Below are 26,133 nucleotides of genomic sequence, written 5' to 3'. Positions count from 1 at the left end.
ACCTTACCTTCACCATAAAATTTCCATATTAAATGCAACCATCTGTTTTATACCGCATACACTCTGGAGGGGTTTTTTCATAATTTCATATTTTGTGGGAAATGCGGGAGAAATCTGGACTACACTATTATTACAGCACCTGTACTACCCTAAAATCAATAGATAATTATTTTTCCTAATTTTGAATTACCATATTCCCTGGACATTTTTGTATTAGTTTGGCAATCAAGTGGGTCTGCTTTATTTATTTTTTCCACTCAGCCTGTTGTGTTTTATCTAAAAAAAAAACTGTTAGGTTAACAGATGGCCTGCAGTTCTTAAATTGACTATTTTTTACTTTAACCCATGTTCGTTTTTGGTTTCCGATCAAATAAAAAATGGCCGTTCCAGAAACGCGACTTATAGTCCAGTGCAACGTAAATATTTGTTCTCTTGTGTAGATTTTTTTTGTCTGTTGATACCCAGGTGCGACTTATAGTCCAAAAAATGGATTCCGTTTCCTTCTTTTCATTTTAAACGCCGTCTTTTTTAGGCCGCGCTGACCTTCTCCTTCTGTACGTTGAAATGTTGAAGCTATTGAGGAAATGGGATTTGGAAACTCTTATTACTGGATGATATGAGGCATGAAACGCCGGCGTTTATGCGTGCATAATCTAATCTTTTTTTCATGTTCGTGCGGGAACCCATGGCATTTTTGCAACAATAAAGTCAGTGTGTGATATGATCAGTGAAATAAAAAACCTTGGAGTAGTGAGTGTCTTTTCAGAAACCCACACTGTACGTAAACGATGCAAACGTGAACAACAACAACAACAACAACAACAACGAACGCAGAATTTTGCGTTGTGAATTTCAGATTGAAAGGACATTTCGGTTCAACAGGGAAGGCCGGCAGCCATCATTGGATATATATATATATATATATATATATATATATATATATATATATATATATATATATATATATATATATATATATATATATATATATGGACAGTGAAATGGCCTGTCATTGGTTCCACAGGAATAAAAGCAAATTAAAAGGGAAATAATTCTGCTCCTTGTAAATAGATAACGGTCAGAAAAGTAAATTGGATTAGCAGCTCTGTTATTCTATCAAACGATTAATCTTTGGCCAGAATAAATATCTGCAGGGCAACTGCAGTAAAATTAAAAAAGACATTGCATTAGTCTGTCTTTCTCTTACAGTTCTATCAACAAACTTCCAAAAATTTATAGCAATAGCTCATTTCACGTCCCTAAATAATCCGCAAATCAAGATTTAAACATGCATGAAAATGTCAAAACCGTTAGAGTTTTTTTTACCGTTTTTTATAGGCCAAAGAAACCAAGGATAACCTTGGCCAAGATTCCAAAAATTTGGAATAAACACACCTCAACGTATACGAATATTCTGTATTAAATGTATGGCACAGGTTATACGGCACAAGAATGCTGGGTAAAGTTATTAAAGTTAAGTCCAAAAAAAGTTTTAGGACTTTGGATATTATTTGCTAGGCCCCAAGACTTGGTTCTATGAATTAATCAATGGGCAGTCTTTTGGTCGTGAGGATAAAAAGATTTTGGAGGAAAGTCATAGACATTTATGAAAATGATTCAAGAGTTGGGACGGACGTCTCATTGCTTTGAAATGTTGGGAAGATAGCGGCATAAAGATCAAGATAGCAAGCATCAAATGGCATTATCGTTAGCGGACTCCCGGCAGATGTGACAAGCAGTCTTCGTGGCCAAATTAGCTTTAGCTAATGGATCTGAGCATTGGTAGATTACTACGTTAATGACGTCTTTTGATCAGATGCTGACAGCATCTGTCAAAGCGGAAGAAGGGATGGGAAAATATTGTCTACGAGTTATAGCTTAACAATGTGTGATGTTACTTATAGCGTAAGTTTGATTGGTTGTTTTGTCTGTTTTTGGTTGTTTGTATAAAATTGGTCAATCGTGGAAGGTCAATAGGGCCACTGAAGAAAATAGGAGGAAGACTCGGACTTGAAAGTGAGAGTATTTATGAAGAGAATCAAGTCCAAACTCTAACTGTAGATTCTGAGAAGAAACTTCAAATTCTGACTGTAGATTCTGAGTATAAAATCTGAATTCTGACTGTAGATTCTTAGAATAAACTCCGAATTCGGACTTTGGATTCTAAAAATAAACTCAAAATTCTGACTTTCGTTTCTGGGAATAAAATATGAATTCTGACTTTTGATTCTGAGAATAAAATCCGAATTCGGATTTTGGATTCTGAGAATAAACTCCGAATTCTGACTTTGGATTCTGAGAATAAACTCCAAATTCTGATTTTGGATTCTGAGAACAAACTCCAAATTCTGACTTTCGTTTCTGGGAATAAAATCCAAATTCTGACTTTCGATTCTGACAATAAACTCCGAATTCTGACCTGAATCTGGGATTTGTGATTGTAAAGTCATTACCATTCTGCAGTCAGAGTCTCAAGTCAGAATTTTGACTTTGGACTTTAAAATCCTGACCTTCCGAGTCAGAATCCTACTAATAAATTCCCATCTGAATTCTACTCAAGAAGTCAGATTAGAGTTCTACGAACACATTTACATTAAAATCCTATGGCTGAGTCAGAAATAATTTAATAGTCCCAGTTCTGACTTCAAACTCAATGCTTCGAGAAATTCTCAGACTCATTCCTCAGAATCCTAACTAGCAAAGTCCCAATCTTCTCCCACTTTTTGTTTCCACCCGCCCTAATCCTGCTCACTGCACATCTACTCGCATTCCTAATTTTCTCTTCCCAACTCCAAATGAGAAAAGAATCAAGAATCCCCTTCGAAATCCCAATTTGCGGGGCTTCCCGATCAAAAGCCCGTTGAAAAGCGTTAACGCAGGAACAGATTCGTCTGGATTTCGGAAGGCGGAAAGAAAACGTGGAGCATTTGAGCACTCCACAATGACGAGTGCATCTTCATTACGGAATCCGGCGTTATAGAGGCGGGAGACAATTGCTTGTGAATGTCCTTCCATCATCTTCATCATTAAAGCCGCCATACTGAGAGCAGACCGAATTAATTCACAGGCCGCCGATGGCCGTATATCCAAGAATAGCTTCCCAGCGTCCAATCTACTGCCAAATGACACCAACCATCGCATTCTGTTCTTCCTTGGAATTTCCCCGACGACAAAAACAAGCGGGTTATGAGACATTTATATGAAATGACACCTGTGTGTCACCTACCAATGGTTTCTAATGGAAACAGCGTGATGATATGCAACAGGAAATGTTCTTTTTTGATTGAAAAACACAACGTGAAGGCGACGAGGGGGAAACGCGCGTAGTATTCTCGTGGCGTAAAATGTTATTTTGGCACAAAAATAAACTGCGGGTTATTCGAAGCAAGCTGGGTTGGAACGGATGTGGAAAAAAATACCAAGAAATGGATGGTGAGTCATTTTTAGGAAGTTGAAATGACGTTTTTAGAGCAGTCGTGTCAAAACAACAGAGTCCAATCGAGGTTGTTTTGCCTGTCACGCGCAATTAAGTTCACTCATCATTAATAAACAATAATGTCATCTATTTCAATTAACCAAAATAGATCCTGATCGTCTAAACAGCAACGCAGCGTTTCAGATGGATGCTGGTTTTGTAGAAAATGGATGCTTCCTATCATTGCATTATGATAAAAGTTGGATATAATAAAGTTATTGAATAACCTGCCAATTATTTATCCAGTCAGAACAAAATTGGTCGCCCTTGACATCTCGGTTTACCGAATTTTATCGCATAGATCAAGGGTGTAAGACTCGGGTTGGTTCCCGGGCGGCTTTAACGTCAACTTGATTTCACATGGGCCGGACCATTTTAGATATAATATTTAGATTTTTTTTCTATAAATGGATTGAAAGAACTGGATTAAAAGCCCTGAATATTCAATTTTTTATAGATCTAAAACAATGTTTATTGTAGCTTTTTTTAAATATATATTTAGATTTTACAAAATGATTTTTGAACTAAAAACACAGAAAAAAGGGTATTTAAAAATTATTGGATTAAAATCCCTGAATATTCAGTTTTTTTATAGATCTAAAACAATGTTTATTTGAGCTGTTTTTAATATATTTTTAGATTTCACAAAATGATTTCTGAACTAAAAACACAGGAAAAATTGATTAAAATAAACAATTATTGATTTTAAAAAAAACAGGAAATTTAATGTACATCTATACTCTTCATTTTAATTTGATCCTAAAACAGAAAGTCGGCACTCATGATTTATTTTCCCAGGCCACACAAAATGATGTGGCGGGCCAGATTTGGCCCCCGGCCCGCCGCTTTGACACGTTGCATAGATTCTCCGCGTATAAGCCATACCCTTCAAATTCCCTCAAAATTGTTGATTTTTTCAATTTCTCTCGTATAAGCCCCCTGATTCACAATTTTCCATATTTATGGTTTTAATAGTGTTACTTTGAAGGGAAAATCTTAAGAAAATTAATCGCACCTAATATTTCCGAGATACTACTGTATAAATCAAATTTCATTCAAATTTTGTTTAGCGTTTTATCTGTTTATCGTTTCTCTATTTTGAAATAAATGACCGTATCGGCCGCATTGTCTTGCGTTATGGCGTTTCGTCGTTGTCACCTAATTTATGCGCATATAAGCGATACAGTCATTGATTTTTTGAGCGACAAATACGGCGTAGGTTAGAAAATACGGTAAGTTGAGCAACCCTACTCAATTTTACCTGCAGTGCTAATTTGGGAAAAACTAGTGACCGAGACGGCGAAAGTTCCTCAATTTCACAAAGAGCTTCTCCAAGGCGAGAAATACAATCTCTCATTTATCTCACTGCGCTCTCATTAAGTGTGCTCGGCGTTAAAGACGTTCCCCCGAAGCCTTAATAGCCGCAATTAGCAAGAGAGCGGCTCGGTACGGTGACACAATGCGGACCGCCGGCGAGTCTGTCAGAGGGAATTGCGTCGAGTGCGAAGAAGACGGAGGCGGCCTTTCTTCTGGCTTCTTTGCTAATAAGTGCCAGGCTCAATTTCACTGGCTGTCAGGATGAGCAACACTAGGGGTGGCGGTCCTGGAAACCGGAAGGAAGGACCAACTGCCTTTAAAAGAACTCCCGGTGCTTAAAAGGACATCTAAGTTCGTGGTTCTGAAGGTAGTTTCTCCATTGGAATGGAACGTTGTCTTTGTAAAGGCTAAATGAGGACAGCAGAGGTTCTCCTGCGTTTTTGGTGTATTTTTGTCACTTTATAAAATCTTCCAGACAATGTAAAAGAGCCACGAAGATGCGGTACAATAACACACATTTTTTGGGGTGTAATATTAGGAGATTGAAGTCATACTTGGAGAAAAGTCATGCAATTATGCGATTAAAAACATGACATTGCTTATTTTTGCATCACTCGAACCGGAGGTTGTTCAGGGTCCGAATAATTGTGAATCTTATACAAAAGAAAATTGTCAAATTCAACAATTTTAAGACAATTTGAAGGGAAACTAAAATTTTAAACTAAAATTTATGAATACAGTTAATTGAATTAAATTTGATTCATACAGTATCTTGGAAATATTAGGTGCGATTAATTTTCTTAAGATTTTCCCTTTAAAGTAACACATTTGTACTATTAAAACCATGAATATGGAGGTGAAAATTGTGAATCTTATACAAAAGAAAAGTGTCAAATTCAACCATTTTTAGGGAATTTGAAGGGAAACTAAAATTTATGAATAAAGTTAATTGAATTAAATTTAATTCAACTTAAAACTATAAATTTGGAGGTTTATGTGATTCCTGCTGATAAAACTTTGATGAGAATGATTATTGTTAATATAGGCGACATAATTTTAAATTAAAAGATTTCCCCTTGCGATTTTTTCAATACAAAAAGTGTGCCGCAGCTCAAAAAAGGTTGAGAAACAGCGGAATAACAGAAGGCCTGGATGACCCACCTTGGATCGAACTTTTGACCCTAGAACGTTCAAGTTTGCATACAATTAGCCTAGATTGCATGTTTTTGGGAGGTGGGAGGAAACCGTAATACCCGGAGAAAACCCACGCAAGCCCGGGGAGACCATGCAAACTCCACAGGGTGAAGACCGACCGGGGATCGACCCTAGAACTGCGAACCTGGCACGCTATCCACTCGTTCAAAGGCCCGACATATAAATTAATGTACAGAACTGGTGCAGTGGATTAGGAGTGGGAAATGTTGGGTTCAGTTTTTCAAAGATCAACCCAGAACAACCGTTGAAGACCGGTTTGGAACGATGGCGATTGTTCCGGGAACAAAAATGCTCGCAAGGGGGTCAGGAGATGGAAGCGAGTGAGCGACTCCCAGTAATCTTCCAAGGGACACTCTTATTATCTGGCCCGGCGTCTCAGAGCAGTGAGTTTGATCCCCGGGGGGTGAGGGTGAGGTGCGTGCAGAGAGTTGCCATCTTACAAAGCAGATGAAAGACAAGCATGCATCCGAGCATTCAGGTAGATAGACAGCGAGGGCCAGGCAGGCAGGCAGACAGGTAGCCTTTGTACAGGCACCCCCTAAGTCCCAAGGCGGCTTCAGATATTGCCGCTTCACTGAACAGCATAATGACAGTCTCTTCTTTGCGTCAGTCGGCTGTTGGGAAAATCCACTCGGGGTTCTTCTTTCAAAAGGAACTTTATTTCCAAAGAACGCCGGCGCCCCGAGATGCTACTCGCTCGCCTGGCGGAGCTTTGCGGAGAGGAGAGAGGATTCTGTTGTGTTTTTGAGATGCCAAAGACGTTGGGGAGGTGCTAGAAAAAATGATTTTCTCGCATATAAGCCGTATTTGTCGCTAAAAAAATGAGGACGGAGTCGAGGGAACGGATTATAGGCGCACAAATTAGACGAAACTGCAAGGTCGGAAGGCCATAACGCAAGACTCTGCGGCCGATACGGTCATTTGTTTAGAAGTAGAGAAGGAAAATAAGGACATTTATATTGACGTCTATGAATGAAATTCAAGAAAAGAACTGTATGTGGCATAAAACATGAAAAAACTCACTCACTTGCTTGACTTCTTGGTTTTACTGCTCATGTGACTTCCTCTTCAAATTTGTCCAAGTGCGATGATTTTTCTTAATATTTTCCCTTCAAAGTAAAACATTTGTACTATTAAAACCATGAATATGGAGGTGAAAATTGTGAATCTTATACAAAAGAAGTGTCAAATTCAACCATTTTAAGGCAATTTGAAGGGAAACTAAAATTTTAAACTAACATTTAGGAATAAAGTTAATTGAATTAAATTTGATTCATACAGTATCTCAGAAATATTAGGTGCAATTAATTTTCTTAAGATTTTCCCTTTAAATTAACACATTTGTACTATTAAAACCATGAATATGGAGGTGAAAATTGTGAATCTTATACAAAAGAAAAGTAAAATTCAACCATTTTAAGACAATTTGAAGGGAAACTAAAATTGTAAACTAAAATTTATGAATAAAGTTAATTGAATTAAATTTGATTCATACAGTATCTCGGAAATATTAGGTGCGATTAATTTTCTTAAGATTTTCCCTTTCAAGTAACACATTTGTACTCTCTATTAAAACCATGAATATGGAGGTGAAAATTGTGAATCTTATACGAAAGAAAAGTGTCAAATTTAACCATTTTAAGGCAATTTGAAGGGAAACTAAAATTTTAAACTAAAATTTAGGAATAAAGTTAATTGAATTAAATTTGATTCATACAGTATCTCGGAAATATTAGGTGCGATTAATTTTCTTAAGATTTTCCCTTTAAAGTAACACATTTGTACTCTATTAAAACCATGATTATGGAGATGAAAATTGTGAATCGGGGGCGTCTTATACGAGAGAAATTGTCAAATTCAACGATTTTAAGGCAATCTGAAGGGTACGGCTTATACGCAGATGCGGCTAATATGCGAGATAATACGTAAATCTCTTGGCAGGTACACGATAATATTCTGCACTTTTATTTAAATGGCGTAAGTGTTAGCGAAATCAAGAGCAGCAGGAATCCATTTCGAATAAGATTCCTGTCGCATTTGTCCAGGCGACAAACAAGAAACCGACAAATGGAGTTTATTTACTCATCCTGATCATTTAAGAGGAAATGAAATCATCTGGCGCGATGACGCAGGCTGCGACGTGTGATGGTATGTTTTATTTGCACTGATTGGAAGCCAATTAAGGACGTAATGGATGGGCAGCCTATCATCCACAGCTAATTAGACGAGTGTTTACATTGCAACGATCGACGTTTTTAGATCACGCCATCCTCGGGGTTCGAAAAACAAGCTCGTCTGCAAAAGTTTGCTTTGGCGCCTGCAAATGTGAATAATTGGCTCGGATTTAATCATCTTAACGATGCTAAAAACGGCACGGCAACGCGTTACGGCGCACCTACGTTCGGGTTTTTGTCGTTGCGTGTCGATATCGGAATTAAAAACGTTATATGCTTCAATACGGAAATCATGGACGGTACTTTTTGAGTCGGGCTGAATTTTGACGGCGTGGAATAATAATACACTGCGCAAAAGCTATTGTGCTTTATAATTCTATAGTCAGCCCGTGTTTTTGGTTCCAACTTTGAATACATTATTCACTTAATGTGCCACATCAGCAGATTGTGGCAGAAAGATAACTTTGGTCTCATACAGCCATTTAAACCCGCACCAATTCCCCTTTCAAAGCACCTCCAACCCCTCTCATTTGGGGGGAGGAGCCCAAAAAGACAAGAAAGCAATTATTTCTCTACCCCTGTTCTCATTTTCAGGTACTCCCTCTCGATCCCAGAGAAATGGAAAAAGCAAGACCCTGCAGACCACTTTAAGAAAGGCTTTTGGATGCCATTTTTTAACCCTCAAATCAGGTGGTAGATGTCACCCCGAAAACAAGTTAACGTTAGGCATCTAAACGGCAATGAGCCACGAAGAGCCAATCAGATTTGACCTTGAAACGGATCCTTTGATTCGTTAAAGGACGACATCTTCAACTTGAAACAGTCTCTTCGCTTTAATCGGGCTTTTTGGGGGGTTTAAAAAGTTTCGGGTTTTGGATTCTTATGATGCTTGCGAATGGGCATTCAGAAGAAACAGACTTAGAAAACAGGGGTGACGTGTCCCCTATTAACGTCCTTAACTACAGTGAAATTTTAAAAAAAGTATGCGGTCGCCTTATCCCCGATTCCAATCCTCTTCAAATCCGATTTTTAGGACTGACGGTTCAAATTGCAAATTATTCCGTATCGGATCTGGACCCGTGGCAATGAAGGGTTTTGACCTTAATTGTGTTGTTCGGTTTACCTCTTATGCAATTGTTTTGAATAGATAACCTTAATTGTTTTGACTCTAATGCAACTAAATGGGCAGGAGAGGATTCGGTTCTTGAGAATGATCTGAGACGAGGACGAGTCAGGATCGATTCTCTTCTTGCAAGAAAAGCTATGCGTTCCGATGTCTTCCTTATATTAAATTATATCTATTGGTGAACCTATCAGTAACGCAACCATCAAAAGCCATCTGAGCTGTTCGGACTGAAAAGCTTCTGGTCCATATCGGACATGAAACTAGTTAGTACGTGGTTTCAATCCGCTTTGTGAGTGTTCAGACTACAAAAAACAGTGATCCACTTTCAATCCGGATTGGCTGAAAATGGAATTTTAGCTGGAAAAAAGGCCTCATTCAAGGGGAACAAGTACTACAATAGGGAATAAAGTCAACACAAACTGTTCCAGAAAAGCCGTCACAACGCTTCCGGGTTTGATCCCAGAACGCCGCACCTGAGCCTACGGTGTAAATCTCGTCGATTTGAATCATGTCCCTCATGTCTTAAATGATGTTCAAACCCTCGCCAGGCTCCTTTTGCATGCCGTTTGTGGTTTTTACGCCTTTGTGTGTTCAGCGACTCTGACAAAAGAGAATGAAAAGAAGCGAGCGCTTGATGCCGTGGCAAAGAATTTCAATTCCGCAGGCGCCCTGCCACAAAACTGTGCAATACAAAGCATTTATCGGGTGTTATTAGGGGAATACAGATACAAGATAAGACGCATGTAACGTGATCGGCTTGTTGAATTTGCCGCTCCATTCCGCCGAGGCGAGGCGATGACTTCAATGAAAATAATATTGTCTTTTTTTAGCATCTGGCTCATCTCAACCTCATCACTGTCTGCCAACAGTCTCTGCCTCCTGCACCCCCGGCCCCTCCCCCCCCGTCCTCTCTTATTGATACACTCATTTCATGAAGATTTCACGCTTGACGAATCCCAAATGGCTCCGGGTCTCCGGACAAAGAGATCCATTTTTATATACTTCCAAGTTGCGGGTCTGGAAAATTGTCTGACCGTCTTCGAGACAATTATTGAGGACGACAGTGTCAGGCGGGTTCATTCGTCGACGTTAAAGACGGATCAAGCCCCCCTCTCGGACCGTTAACAAACAACAGCTGTCCTTCAATATTACATCGACCCATTTTCTATAAAAATTGTTAGCTGGCAGACTGGTTTTCTGTCTTTACATCCCGATAATCCGTTGACAATCTCGCAAGAGGACAATTTGAAAAATAAAGACTACAAATAACCAGTGGCGGTCCATGCATTTTCTCGTAGCGCCTTCAACCAATCAATCCAACTCTCAAAAACTATTTTATGGCTATAAAACCTCTACTGCAGCTACAGCTGCAACACATAAAAATAATCAATAAATCAATGCACAAAAATAGGGTAAAATCCACTTCCTAGCAGCATTTAATGATTAAATAAGAATACTGGAGCTTTTCAAACATTACAACCGGGCCAGGGGGGTGATTTTTTCCCGGGAAAAGACAGCGATGAACGTCAATGGTGTACCGGCAAACATTGCCCGAAAATGAGGTAAAATCCAGCCGAAAACAGCATTTATTGATTAAATACAAATACTAATTTTCCTTGGGAAAAGACAGCGATGGACGTCAATGGCGAAACGGCAAAAATTGCACTAAAATGGGGGAAGCTAACAGACAATTTGGAATTATTTAATAAGTATTCATGGACAAAATATAATTAACATCAGTCTGTGATTCAGATATTTCTTAGGCCAGCAGAGAAGGCCTTGAAGGCCCTGACGGCACACCACTGCAAATAACAAATAAACAAGGACTAACTACTGTATTTACAAAGACGGGCTTACCAAAGTTAGTGAGTCACGAGTTACAACCCCAACTGCCTAATATCAAAAATCATATTTCATAGTTGGAAAGGAGAATTTTCTGATTTTGTCAGTCTTTCCCCAATGGCAGTTATGATGAATAAAGTTATCCAATCCAATCTAATAAAAAAACACGCCAATTATAGTCTGAAAAATATGAGTTGTCAATATAATTAAATGAAAATCCTGAAACCTTCTAATCGCAGTGTCATTGTTGATTTTTTGGCCTTAAAATTTGTTGCTACATTTGGACTTTATCAAAGCTTCGTAAATCTCAGCAGCACTCCAGAAGATATCATATTTCTTCCCATCAGGTAATGGGACACTTGTTATTTCAGTATGGAACACCAAAGGCATCAGCACTATTTTTATTTTTTATTTTTTTTACTCATGAAAGAGATGACCGCCTGCGCCGAGGCGATGGTCAGTGGTTGAAAACATATCTCGTTACGCTGAGAAACGTCGATAGCTGGAGAAGATGAGCTTTCTAATTGATTTTGCGGCACCGGTGGGAGGGCGTAGGGGGGCTTTTGGGGGGGGCAATCGGCCCAAAAGTCAGGCAATTGCGAATGTTTAGTCGGAATCGATTGGTTTTATGTAGAAAGGTGGGAAAAGTGGTATCATGTTAAAAATGGCCCAGTCAGAGATGCCGATAACCTTGAAAGAGGGAGGAAGGGCGATGGTAACCATGGGAACGGCGAGGCTTCAAATAGGATAGCATTAAAAAAAAATATGTTCAATCATAAAAATCTAAATTTCTTTCTTAGCCCAAGAAAAAAAAATGGTAAACTGTTTAATCTGAAAAGTCTTTAACTGAAGGCTGCACCATTTTGAAATAAGCAGTTGCAGCTCATTTTAATTTACTTTAAATAATTCATAAAGAAAATACTGCATGGGGGTTGTCAATATGCCCCCAATTATGAATAGTATTGAATTTGTTCAGACACCCACAAATACTCGTCATACCTGCCAATATATACATTTTCTCATATTTTATAAATTTTTTATCATTTAAATTGTGTACGCCATATGGCAACTTTTGGACGGGATTTTTTTTAAGTACGTTTTTTTTGTAAAACCGATCTTGTTTTACCCATTTTGCCTCTAATCCGGATCGTCTCAGTCACTATTAGGAGTCGAAAATGTCATTGTCGACTGCTAATGTTGTCATGCTAAAAGCATGATATGCACATGCATACATCCATCTTTGCACTATATAAATACAGCGCGTCAGCAAGCAAGTACCCCTACCCACACAGTCAAGCTGTCAGCGTCAAACAGCGACATCTATGGAATCTTGAATTTAGTGCACCAACTGATTGGGCACCCCGTCCACTTTGGAGAAAAAAATTGACTTTTAAGTGCGCCCTATGTGAGTAAATATGTGCCGCGTTGCATTTTATCGCTTAATAAGGGGAATTGCAATCATTAATAAGGGAAGCAATTGGCCGAGGTTGCCAGGTATGACTTCTTTACACAGTAATGACTTCATTCAAAATGAATTAATCCAGATTTTGATGCATTATCGAGACTCAAAAAACCACCGAGGCTTTAGGAGGGTCCAAAAAAAAAGATGAAAGTAAAACATTATGGGATGAAAGAAGTGAGGTGAGCCAAACATTTACACTCACTTGAGGGGGCGGGGCTGTCTTTAATGGCTGTGTCACAGCCTATTAACTGCATTCATCTTTGCCTCCGCCCTGTAGCCGCATTAAACAAAGACAGATGAGTGGAGCTCAAAGTATTTCCACACGCCGGACAAGGTGGAGGACACGCACGTCTATTCGGCAAACTCAGCGCAAAAAGAATAATCTGGCAGACGCTAATATAGTGTGGCAAACACGCGAGGCAAAAACATTGGTCTTAGCTGTCCGCTTTGCGAAAAACGAAGTGACAAGCGGCAGCGTCACGCGAAGAAATGAAAGAAAGCCAGGTCCTCTTAAGTCATGTCAGCAACAGTATAGATAAGAAATGTACACACGGTGCTAGTTTCCAAACTTGCGTGACTTTTTCAAGACACTTTGCCCATTAGGTGGTCTCGCAGAAATGACGCCCCTAGTGTTCAAGGAGCAAAGCGTCAACAAATAAAAAGAGGATATCATACTATCATACCTGTCAACTTCGGCTAATTGCTCCCCTTATTAATGATTGCAATTCCCCTTATTAAACGATTTTAAAAAACGTACAAATGCAACACGGCACATTTACTCACATAGGGCGCACTTAAATGTCTAATTTTTTTTCTCGGAAGTGGACGAGGTGCCCAATCAGTCGGTGCACTAAATTCAAGATGACGCTGACAGCTTGACTGTGTGGGTAGGGGTATTTGCTTGTTGACGCGCTATATTTGTATAGTGATAGGGGAATGCATCAAAAATATTTTCGTCTGCTACCAGTGACCGATACGATCCGGATTAAATCCAAAATTGGGAAGACAAGATTGGTTTTACAAAAAAAGTATTTAAAAAAAAATACGTGGAGGCATTTGTAAGTAGACTATATATGATATTTTACGATATATGTATTTTTTTGCAAAATACCTCTATAAATATCCCCTTTTCTCTCTTTCGTTGTCATTGACAATCATACACATGAATCCATTTTAACTGTAAAGGCTGGCAAATTTTCACTAACCCTTTTTCCAAACATCGACAAATAAAGTTTTGTCTTTTTTTTACCAGGAAAAACTCATCTTGAAAGTGTCGGTCATTTAGTGAAGTTATCCCGCCTACGCTGCAGTTTCAAAGTCCAGCCGAAATGAAGACAAATAAGGGAAGACAACTTGATCTATTGCTCTGCTATCGTAAAGAACTGGCATGATAATGTGATTTTTTGGGGGGGAATTTAAAAGACGGTTTGACAGGTAGCCACGACAAAAAACAGGGGGATAAGAATGAATCCCGAAAGCGTTGGGTTTATCAGGTGGTGTGCTGCCACGCCGGCGTGGGTAACTGGGACACTTTGGACAGAGGTTTTCTTGGATTATGACGATACTTGATATAAAAAATAAGCCATATTTAAGGTTGATTATTTGCACTGTCTTCACCAACTGTGCCAATTCCTGTCTGGCAAAAAAAATGGGAGGATGGTGCTTTTGGGGATGCTAGCGTTTAAAAAAACAAAATTCTGTCAACAATAACCCTAGTTTTTAAAGGGAAATAGTATTTTTACTCCAGTCAAAGTCAGCTGGGACAGGCTCCAGCACCCCGCGATCGCGGCAAGGATAAGCGATGTTAAAAGTGAATGAATTCGGAGAATTTTTGCAAACATGCAGAAAAAAAGTGTGCAAGAAAATTAGATCGTAAGTAATAAGAACAAGACAATATGCCAACAGTTGACGAAAACATTTATAATTGATGGATGTCACATTTTTAAGATTAACATTGCCCTGACCACAAATACGCAAAAATCTCTTGCCCAATCCAAGAGCGACACCACTCCCAAATGAAGCCCCGCCCCTTCAAAAAGACAATTCTACCAAAAACAAGACAATACATCAACAGTTAACGGAAACACATAATATGACATTTATAATTGATTGATGTGACATTTTAAGATAGACATTGCCCACAAATACGCAAAAACTCTTTCGCCCAATCCAAGCGCGACACCACTCCCAAACGAAGCCCCGCCCCCTTCAAAAAGACAATTCCACCAAACATGGCCATGCTTACGCTCATCAACCTGTTCCAATTTTAACCATATTCTGCTTTATCTCTTTTTGCGCTGTTTGCGTTATTATTTTTCAACTGTTCTCGACTCGGAACAAATTGTCAACATTTAGCAAACATCATAAAAACTTTTCATTACGCCTATAAATTAGCATTCTCGCCAAAAAATGAACACTTGATCTTTATCTAAAAGGAAAGCATGTTAGCAAAAAACTTTCCCTTTAAAAAAATACATTAAATACCAAACTGTGCAATCATTTTAATGCCTTTCCGCAGCAGGTCGGGACTTATTTTTTACCCTAACTTGAAAAAAACCCAGCAGGCCGCGGCGTTAAATTGACAAGCTGCCACTCTCTAACTAGCAGTTGGACTGCATTTGGATCAAAAATGTCCGCCTTTCCGTCTGGCCTGATTTGATTTGAAAGAAACTTTCCCTGAAAGGGCGAACTATAGAAACGTCTCGCCGCCGCCGGAGCGTCTGAAAATAGCTCGCCGCTACGCCGTTGCATTTTAACATCCTCACGCAGAGAGCCATCGCCAGTCCACTAAAGCGCCGCCAATGTGCCGTGACATTCGCGTTTAAGTCCTTTACCTTCCCATAAAGTCGTGTCAGACATTCAAGGTGAAAAGCGGCGATAATCGGAGCGAGAGTGCGCAGAGGAATGCATCTAAGCCATTTTTTTTTTCTTTTTATGTGCTTAGTAAAGCATTTGTTGCAGCGAGAAGGACCGGCAGATATATTTCTCCCCGGGATGGCGTTCGGGCGAAACGTCTTATAAATATTCACAGCCACGGATTTATGTTGGGGTTGTCGGCGGTTATTCAAAACGGGGTTTTGCAAAAGGTCGATGCGGGTCACGTGACCCCGCGGCCTTTGTCGTTTGGGAGCTCAGTGGGATTGAAATGTTTCGCGCGAGCTGCCCTCAACTTCTCGACTTCTTTGACACGCTGCTTTCAGGGTGAATGGGAAAGGAAAGCTTCCAAAGTCAGGCTTTTCAACGTGGCAGCTTTTAAAGTCGGTTATTCAGGTGAAGCGGAAATTGTGGGGAATGCAAATATGGTCCTGCAAAATGCTCTTAAGAAAGCAGGCAAAAGTTGAAAAGGTGGAGCCTAAAAGTATGTTTTTAAAAAAAAAAAAAGTTTAGTTCACACTAAAGTGTGTGGAAAAACATGGCCAATCACAACTCGACTGGAAAATGACTTCCTTACTCAAAATGCATCGATTGATTTTTCTTGCATTTATCTCATTAAATATCCAATTTAAAGAGGCTTTCATACAAATGAAAGCTTTGTTTTTTGATATTTTAATAGCTTTTTCGATTAAATTGCATTTCAAAGTCAGGAATATCAATTTAAAAACTCCACGATTGTTCCACATCTGTTTTAAAATGAACATTGTTAAGACCTACCGTATGTATACATGTGCATCTATGTGTATGTATATGTATCTATGCGTATATGTGTATATATATATATATATATATATATATATATATATATATATATATATATATATATATATATATATTCAGCAACACGCTTATTTATTTATATATATGTATATATATATACATACATTTAGTTATTAACATATGTATCATCTATTTATTTATGTCTAAAATGTATTTTGCTGTGTCTGTATTCTCACCCTCTTGCTACTGTGACAATGTTATCCAATCCAATCCAATCCAATTCATATAACTATGTTTACCTCGCTTACATACATCAAACCAGGCCAAATCCAGACCGCATTATTTCATAACTAATATATATTTTTGAAGTTTTCCATTTTCTCATTAAAACAAGACTGTACAAAACTTCCACCGAATTTTAACACAGCGTCCAAATTTCCCAAACAAAACAAAAACGAATGCCATCTAAACAAGCGGCCAATCCCATTTCTCGATTTTTTTAAAACCTCCCCCAGACAAGGAAGGGCAAAGCGTCTCCACAAACCTAAAACCCGCCGATTAAAACCCGCTCATTTCCTGCTGGATCTCCCTTACTAATTCCCGTCTGGCGCTAGCCTTGCTATATTAGCGCCTAATTCAAAGCGACCGTACGCATGTCATGAATCCATAAGCGTCCCCGGTTGAAGACGTCGGCGGGACAAGGTGACCCAGACGGGGGTGCCGCGCTCATTATCGTCGACCGGCGGCGTCGGGGTTAAAACCGTAAATTGCTCGGACCGCCAAGCGAAGGTGTGGCTTGGTCTCCGTCCTCCCTTTTGTTTCCCTTTGACGCCATTTTACGTCGCGCCGGCTCTCCTTTGTCCTCTTTGTCATTGGCCCGTTTTTTTCCGGTCATGTAACCGCTACCTCAGCACGTTGATAATGGGATTTATTTAAATAAGGGCCGTCTCTCAATGGCGGGCTCTTCTTGACTTTCTTTCAAGGAAATATTCGGTGAAAGGAACCATCGCACGCGAGGGTGCAAATCAGGAATCTTTGTGATGTAGAGTGCCCAAGCAAAGTCCAAATTGAGTTTGAGTTTGATTTATTTATGAAGGAGATCCGGCATAATGCGAGCAGCGTTTTAATCAGTAGGTGTTACATTCATGGAGATGCTTTTGTTTGTCTTGTGGAGGTTTAAAAAAATAAATCAAGAAATGGGATTCGTTCTCGTCTCGTTAGGGAAGTTTGGACGCCTCCGAAACAGGTGTTAAAAATCTTTTAAAAGTTTTTTACAGTCTATTTTTAATGAGAAAAATGGAAAACTTGGACAGAAAAAAAGGTTTATTTATGAAATAATGTGTTCTGGATTTGGCCTTTTTTATTTTTTGTACTTTAACACAATAAATGAATACAATGTTTACTTTAAATCTGAAGTTGCAGAATAAATGATTAAATTGCTATTATTTTTTCCTCAATTTGGAATGCAATTTAATTGAAATAACTATTAAGATATAAAAACAAGCTTTAATTTAGATGAAAACGTCTTTTTAAATTGGATATTTAATGAGATAAATGGCAGAAAAATCAATCCCTGCATTTTGAGGAAGCTAGAAAGAATATTTATTAAAATATATATTTATGTATTTATTCATTAACTTATTTATTACCTATTTATTTATGTCTAAACTGTCTTTTACTGTGTCTGTATTCTCACCCTCTTGCTACTGTGACAATGAAATTTCCCTAATACGGGATGAATAAAGTTATTTTATCTAATCTAATCTAAGTATGAAGAGAGAAGGTGCTTTGGCTAATTTAGCACTCCTTTTGAAGGGAACTACACAGTCACCTCTAGAGCCAGGCGTTGGAATTTTTTGTACAAAATTTTGCAAAGGAGGAGAAGCTTTAGGATGGAAATTGCGCCAATCCATACAAAAAGAAAGTGCACGCAATGGACAAATTGAAGACTTGCCATCACAAAGAAAAGAACGAATGGACGCCCAGATGTTAAGAGAAAATGGAATAATAAATTACGATGTCAAGAAGAAAATCCTCCCGCTAGCGCAACGCAATTTCCTCCATTTCCCAAACCTCACAGCATGACGTCGTGCTTTTGCGTTCGTTTTTGGGTTGCCAGTTTGGGCGCGTGTGGGGAAATCAGCCCCGGAAGACAAATAGCGTAAAAATAACACGATTCGTTGCACGCTAATTCGAGATGAGAAGAAAGGGAAGGAGTGGCTTTTTGACTCGTTTCGCCGAAAGACGCAAACACGAATACAATCGAAATGCCATCTGTGTCGGAATACGATGATGATTTTAATTTTATTAGCTTTTTTTTAATGGCGGGCGCCACCGGAATGAAACGGCAAGTTTGGACGGAGGAGAATTGAATCAAAGAGCGTCCAAAGTGGATTATTGGGAACGGAATGGTCGTGATTATATATGACAAAGTGGCGGACTGAAAACTATCGGCTTTATCTTCTTATCCTCCTTGGACTCGGAGGCTCGGGCTATCGGAGCACACATCAGTAATTACCGGTGGTTGTCAACAATTTATAACCGGGGTCTTGAGGGAGCAAGCGTAGGCACAAAAAAAATGGTTGGCCAGCTTCAAAAAGTGTCAAGAAGATCAGAGCGCATTACCTTCTCTGTCCTTGGCGATAAGAGCGAGGGAAGGAACGAAGGAAGTATTCGGGTTGCATTCGTTTGGAGAAAGCTTTGGTGAGTCAGCAAAGCGCTCCAGAAACATTCGTTCACTAGGTTTCAATTTTTCCGGAATCCCCAAAAAACGGTGACCGCGATTGTGGTCGTCTATGGATAGCGGAACTTTTGAGACGCGTAAGCTAGCGACAATCGTCATTTTTCTACCATGCGATAGGAGACGTAAAAGTGCAGAGATGATTGCAATATTCAAAGTGTTCACGCCAGTAACTTTAATGGAGTTAGATTTTGGCACTATCAAGCAAAGGGATCTACGTAAGTTTGTTGCAGTGGCCGAAAGTGGCCACACATGCAGGCAAAGACGAAAAATTAAGGTCTCCGAGGGTTAGATCGTTCAAAATAAATGGCCAATCGCATACCTGTCAACCTGTGCCGATAACTGCCCTTATAAATGATTATGATTCCCCTTACAAACCCCCCAAAAAACCTTACAAACACCGTACGACTCGTACGAGTCGTACGGTGTTTGTAAGGTTTTTGGGGGGTTTGTAAGGGGAATCATAATCATTTATAAGGGCAGTTATCGGCACAGGTTGACAGGTATGCAATCGTATGTTAAAGTCACAATAGTAAAATGGAGAAAAAGTGGCTAAATGGTTCAACAAAACAGTTTTTCAGATAACTATAGTGGTACCTCGAGATACGAGCTTAATTCGTTCCAGGACTGAGCTCGTATGCCGGGAGGACTTTTTGCACGGTAACGTGCTCGTAACATAACAAAGAAATTTAAATGAACTTGGATTACGATGCAGACACACTCAAAAATAAGTTTAATCTAACCTTACACTAAACGTAATTCTAATTTTGTTTGACATTTTGATACCTTTCTTCTCCCGGGTTGGCCCCGCCTCCACCTTGACTTTCAGATGCAACCTATCGAGGGTTGTTTGCTTTTGTCTTCCCTTCAAAATATTCCCAAAATGATGCACACAAATGTCCTCCCAATAGGATAACGCACGACCACTTGCCAACGAAAAGTGGTATATACTCCTCTCGTATTAGCGAACATGCTCCGCCATTCGCACTGACTAACAGGAAAAAAACACACTGGAAAAAAATGCAACGCCCCGCCCAGTGCTCGTAGAGACATTACACGAGGGAGTTGCGACGGGAAAGACAGTGGCCATGATGTTCTTATGAGCAGCCTCTTGCTTCCGCTGTATGCTCGTATATCAAAATTTGTCTCGTATCTCAAGATAAATATTTGCTCAAATTTTGCTCGTATTTCAAATTGCTCGTATGTCGAGGTAGCACTGTATAGCCTTAAAAAAAACACAACAAGACGTCGGTGTCGCAAATTAAGTGCGACTTATAGTCTGGAAAATACAGTAATCCAATTTCCTAGAACAACTGTAAATGAAGCGTGGCGCAAGGCAAATTAATTTGTAAATCACAATTCAGCCCAAAGTGCTTTAAAATGAACCTCCACAATAAAACAATATCCGAGCCCCGAACAAACTGTCGACAGCTCATCAAAATCAAAACGCGCCCATCAATCATCCAACGGCGGAGGTCACTCGGCTTGCCGTTTTACACCTCCCACGCAAAACATGGGGGGACGGCCACACGCGGGGCCGAAGCGTTAAAACGGGATTTATGGAAAGTGACAAGAGCATCGGTGTTTTTAATAATTAACTAGGAAGGAGTCCACGGGAGCGGTCTCTCGATCCCCCCCGCAAAACATAATGAGATTATTTGCGGCCGCAAAAAAAGCTCTTAAACTTTGATTCATTGGACAAGCGGGACTGAAAAAGCGGCGGCGGATAAAAAGGAGATAAGGAGCCTGTTTGCAATGATCTTTTGACATTGACCCGCTTCGCTAAAACAAACACAAACTAGTCAAAGTTAGCTCACTTTTCCTCAATTGGACACGTCGGACTTTGCTCGGGCACAAAATGGCATCCTTTTCTTTTTCAAATAAACCACAAAAAGTGTCAAATATAGTTTAAATCCCGGTTTGTGGTTGGTCAGGAAGACATTTAACTTAACGACTCAATTTCAATAATGTGGTGGTCGGTGTGTTAGTTGTTTTTTTGTAAGAAAAGCAATCATTGTCTTCGTAAAAATGGTTCATATATAGGAATTGTTAGGAATGCCATATTACAGTTATAAAAAAACTAAATAAATTACATTTACATAGTGAATTTACATAATTTGTCATGTTTGTTCTGAAAAATCGGCGCCCCGAAAATGCAACTTAAACTCCAGTGTGACTTAAATACTTTTTTTCCCCCTAAAAACTAAATAAATTACATTTACATAGTTAATTTACATAATTGGTCTCTCGTTTCCTATTTTACTCTTACTTTATTCTACATTATTTGTTCTTTGTTTCTGAGAAATAAAAGAAAAAACGTCGCCCGAAAATGCAACTTACACTCCAGTGTGACTTAAATATAGTTTTTTTTCCCCTAAAAACAAAGAAAAATTATTTACATAGTTTGTCTCTCGTTTCCTATTTTATTGTTACTTTATTGTACACGTTTGTTCATTGTTTCTGAAAAATAAAAGAAAAAACGGCGCCCCAAAAATGCAACTTAAACTCCATTGCGACTTAAATATACTTTTCCCCCTAAAAACTAAATAAATTACATCTACATAGGGAATTTTCATACATTTATCGTGCATTCTTTGTCTTACACTCAGGTGCGACTTATAGTCCGAAAAACACGGTACGTATCGGAAAATTCCTCCAACGCAATCACGATTAACATATTTTTTTCCATCCGACCGAACCGCGAACTGCTAGATTGAGCACTTTGCCTCGACGTTAAGTAGCATTTTCGGTATTTTTGACGAAAATATCTTACCCAAGACTGCTCTCACCCCCTAAAAAATGATATCTTAACCAAAAAAAATCTGTTAAAAATGACCGGGTTCTCTTCCTCATTCACTTCCTCCATCATTGTCAAAAAATTCAAGCGTCAAATTCAATCCCCACTCAGGCCACGCCCACCACGAGAGCGTATTAAAAAAAAAAGCCACGGGTAAATTCATCTCTGTCTGCCTTAGATCGCGCCGCCATCTTTCTTGTTTCTAAAGCGGCCCGCCGCGTGGCCAAACCAAATTAAAAGTCATATCTACGTGCTCCAGGCTCCCCACTATTACTTTTCCAATCAGGAGGAGAATAACTTAGCATAAACAGTGGGCTCGCGTTAGCACCACGGGAGGCTGCGGCAAGGACGACAACAAATATTGCATATTCATAATCTGCTTTGGCCCGAAATCACGTGGGTGGTGCTGAAGCGCCGGCTTCCTCTCTGGAAGCCCGATAAGGCCTTTAAAAAGAACTTTTTCTCCCTATTTTAAGCTCCGCCATCCCATACTGTCCAGCGGACTTAACTCTTCAAACAATGCGCCATTGTTGAGGCAATCCAACTGTTTTTTTTTTTTTTTGCACAATATCGGCCTGGCAATTTTCTGCCGGGAAAGAAAAATAATGTCTAGGTGATTTTATTGGAGGAAATGTATCATTTGAATGTTTTGCTTCGTGGCGACACGCAGGGAGGGAGGAATTTTATCACTGCTCGTTAAAAAAAAAGGATCTCGTCAAAGAGGATTGACAAAATAATTACCGAGACTGGCAGGTCGAGTCAAATTGGGCGATAAAAATATTTGTTGTACCTTAAGATACGAGCTTAATGCGTTCCGAGACTGAGGTCGTTTGTCGTTTTATTCGTAACTCAAATGAACGTTTCCCATAGAAATGAACAAAAAACAAATTAATTCGTTCCAACGACAACAGGATATTGGATTGGGCGGTGGGAGCATTTTTGCATGGCAACACGCTAGTAACATAACATAAACAACTTGAAATGAACTTGGATTAGGATGCAGACACACTCAAAAATACGTTTCATTTAACCTTACACTAAACTTAATTCTAATTTTGTTTTCAATTTAGATACCTTTCTTTTCTATTGGCCCCGCCTCCACCTTGATTTTCAGATGCAACCTAAAAATAAGGTCTCCAAGGGTCAGATCGTTGTAAAAAAATACCAAAAAAATATCCAACTGCATTCGAACCATAAATACGAAACGATGCGCGCTAACCGTTTATTTATCTTTAAACTTTTCTTGTGGTTCTGAGTCCAACGTTAGTGTTGTAGTTAACGTTTGTAGGCTGATGCAAAACTTCCTACACACAATGCATGTTTAACTTCATTACAATCTTCATATCCATATATTAAACGGCAAGGGGTATATTAAATGGCGCACAAATGGGAGGCTCAAAAAAGCACAAATAATTTCATACATTAAACGGAAAAATGCGGTAGTATATACTCCTCTCGTATTAGCGATCGCTCCGCCATTTACACTGACTTACGGTATAAAAACACATTTTTGCTTGAAAAGAAAAGAAGTCCAAGTATCCGACCGAGTCAACAATACGAAAAAACCCAAATCCATTCTTATAGACCAGGGGTAGGGAACCTATGGCTCGGGAGCCATTTGTGGCTCTTTCCATGGGTACATATGGCTCTCCACTAACCTATGAGGTAAAATATGGAAACCATTGGTGAGAGAGCTGAGTCCCGAACGCACTAACAAGAGCGTCACTGCGGCGTTGACACTACCCGTATCCCTATTTTAATCATAATTTTGTTTTTATTACTCTTCTGCATGCATGATATCATTGATACTGATTTTGTAAGCCACCACATAACAATGTTGTCAAAAGAAATCAGAGACTTTTTGTACGTTAAAAGTGATGAAATGACAAAAAAAATAAAAATGACACTTTCATATATTTTTACTTTTCAATTCCGAGAACGGCTCTCAAAAAATAACATTAGAAAATATGAATTGTTTATGGCTCTCTCTGTCAAAAAGGTTCCCGACCCCTGTTATAGACTCTGATTGGATTTCACATGCTACCATTAGCCCCCTTCACCAGTTTAGTAACGGCAAAGGAAGCTAACAGATTGGTTGACTGACGCCGTTTCCGAGGCTATCCAAAGCGAGAAGCCAAGCGGTCGCCATCGTCTGATTGGACAGCCTTTTCACGCCTTGGAGCCTCGGCACTCATCCCCCTTTTTAAGCTCTTTTCCCTGGTTCCTTCATCCCTTTTCTTGTTGCTGTCAGGACGCATTAGGGCGTTGTTAACAAGCGACTTAAATTAGGATCCCCGCGGTCCCATCCAGGTGTGGGTAATGAGCTGAGGAGGCGCAATTGGGCTCCTCCTCCTCCTCCTCCATTTCCCGCTCGCTCGCTAAACAAGAAAAAGAGCAACATGCCGCCTTGGTCTACTATTTGCAAAAGGCTAGCCACGCATTGGGGAGGGAAAAGGAAATTAGCCAGGCACGCTTACTGGCGGTTTTCGTACGCGACGTTGCGGATTAATGGAGAGCGGCCACGAACGAGCTTGGCGGACGAGCCTAATGATATGGAAATTGAAGCTGTAAACCGGCGAGATGCGGCCTCTCCAAAAGCGGAGGTTTGATGCGAAGACCGCCCCTCCCAAGCCCCCCCTGCGGCTGATCCGCTATCATCCCGGTGGCCTTACCGCTAAATAGGTGGTCTCCCTCCACTGGAGGTGGAAATGAAGCTGGCCTGCCGTCCATTCCGGGGCGATCGGGGATCCGGGATGCAATCCGTCCATCATTGGGGGATCTGGGAAAAAGATTTTGGGGGGTGACGTGAGGGCGCCGAATGCTTCACGGTGGTGTTGTTCGTATGTTATTGGTTCTTTGGGCAATTATACCACGTTTTGTCTTCAATCCAAGGGTTGTCCTTTGATTTCAAAAATTTAGAAAATGGTCCCATTTGCCTGAAATGATAAAAAACAAACAAGCTGTCAGCTGTCAGGCTCTTTAACAAAACAAATGGCTGAGTGTTAAGACCTACCGTATGCATCCATATACATCTATGTGTCTGTATTTATATATATGTATATATATGTGTGTATATATGTATATATGTGTATATATGTATATATAGGTATAGGTATATATATATATATATAGGTATATATATATATATATATATATATATATAGGTATATATATATATAGGTATATATCATACTATAGTATCTTTAAATCATACTATTATGAATAAAAAACAAGTTTGCAAACAAATACATTGATAAAATTAAAGTGATTAAAAAACAGAAATACACCTGGGTAAGACTATGAAGGTTCAACAATTTGTAAATAAAGTCCAACAGTTTGAATACAGTTTTTAGCAAAACATTTCAATTGGGTATTCAAGAAAGTAGTAGACAAAAGACACAATTGAAGATAAAAATAAAAACCTGGTATGTGTATGATTCCATCAACTGCCCAACGTCACACCCGGGCTCCTCCAGCCTTTCCTTCCTTTGCGTGGCTTTTCCTCGGGTACTCCAGCTCCCTCACACGGCCCAAAAACACACATTGCATGCGCGTGAATGGACCGCCTTGCCATTGGCCGGCGACTGTTCTGGTTTACCTGTGCATGGCTCCGGCACCCCCGCGAGGATCAGCAGCCGAAAAGGATCCGCTCCTCCAAAAGGTAATTACACGCAGAGCCATCTTCCTACAAGGACAAGGAGGAGAGAAGGTCTGCTCAGAAGCTGATTGGACATACTGGACCAGTTCCAGCACGGTGAGCAGATGGGTACCCCGTCGCTGGCACCTGGCGCTTTGTCTCCAAAAAATGAATCCCCCCCGGCGGCCCCCCTCGGCTCCCTCTCCGGTACGTACATCCTTCATTCTTTCCGCCGTGCGCCCGCCACTCGAGCAGCCGTCGAGGTGAGGCGCTTTGACGCGGCGAGGCTCCGACGCCCTTGTCCAATTTCACGTTGGAGGCGAGCCGGGCTCCACGCGCCAATCCTGATATTACCAAACAAATTAAATCACGTTCTCGGGGAAAGCGGGCATCTGATGACAAGGGAGGCGTCGAGGGCGCTCTGTTGCGAGGCCGCCGACACGCAATGGCGACCTGCTGTTATGTAATGGGACCCAATCAAGACTTGCTGCTACTTATTTATGATGTTGACCACTCATTAATATTTATTGATGATTTATTTATCATGATTATATATTGAGTAGTTATGTGTCTGTTTGTTTGTTGTTGATTCCATAGACTCAGCGAGTGGTGCGCTGTCAACAACTTGGCGCTGAACGTCTCCAAAACCATGGAACTTACTTGGACTACTTATTTATTTATTAAGGCTGAATTA

The 26,133-nt window shown here is 39.8% G+C and overlaps 1 protein-coding gene across 1 annotated transcript in view; it reads right to left on the bottom strand.

Annotated features, from left to right (window-relative positions):
- The window catches only part of LOC144093160 (extracellular serine/threonine protein kinase FAM20C-like), a gene marked incomplete at its 3' end in the record, with an annotated part of 82,892 nt that extends 57,101 nt beyond the window's left edge, over positions 1 to 25,791 (bottom strand). The window contains exons 1-5 of the mRNA XM_077626478.1: positions 25,655 to 25,791; positions 25,225 to 25,487; positions 24,673 to 24,738; positions 24,475 to 24,581; positions 7,031 to 7,116 (exon numbers count right to left, since the gene is read on the bottom strand). The remainder of the gene's footprint in view (positions 1 to 7,030; positions 7,117 to 24,474; positions 24,582 to 24,672; positions 24,739 to 25,224; positions 25,488 to 25,654) is intronic.
- Positions 25,792 to 26,133: the final 342 nt, after the last annotated feature.

The sequence above is a fragment of the Stigmatopora argus genome, chromosome 18 (assembly GCF_051989625.1).
Source record: "Stigmatopora argus isolate UIUO_Sarg chromosome 18, RoL_Sarg_1.0, whole genome shotgun sequence".
In the NCBI taxonomy this organism is placed as follows: Eukaryota; Metazoa; Chordata; class Actinopteri; order Syngnathiformes; family Syngnathidae; genus Stigmatopora; species Stigmatopora argus.
This window is presented reverse-complemented; position numbering and strand designations above follow the sequence as displayed.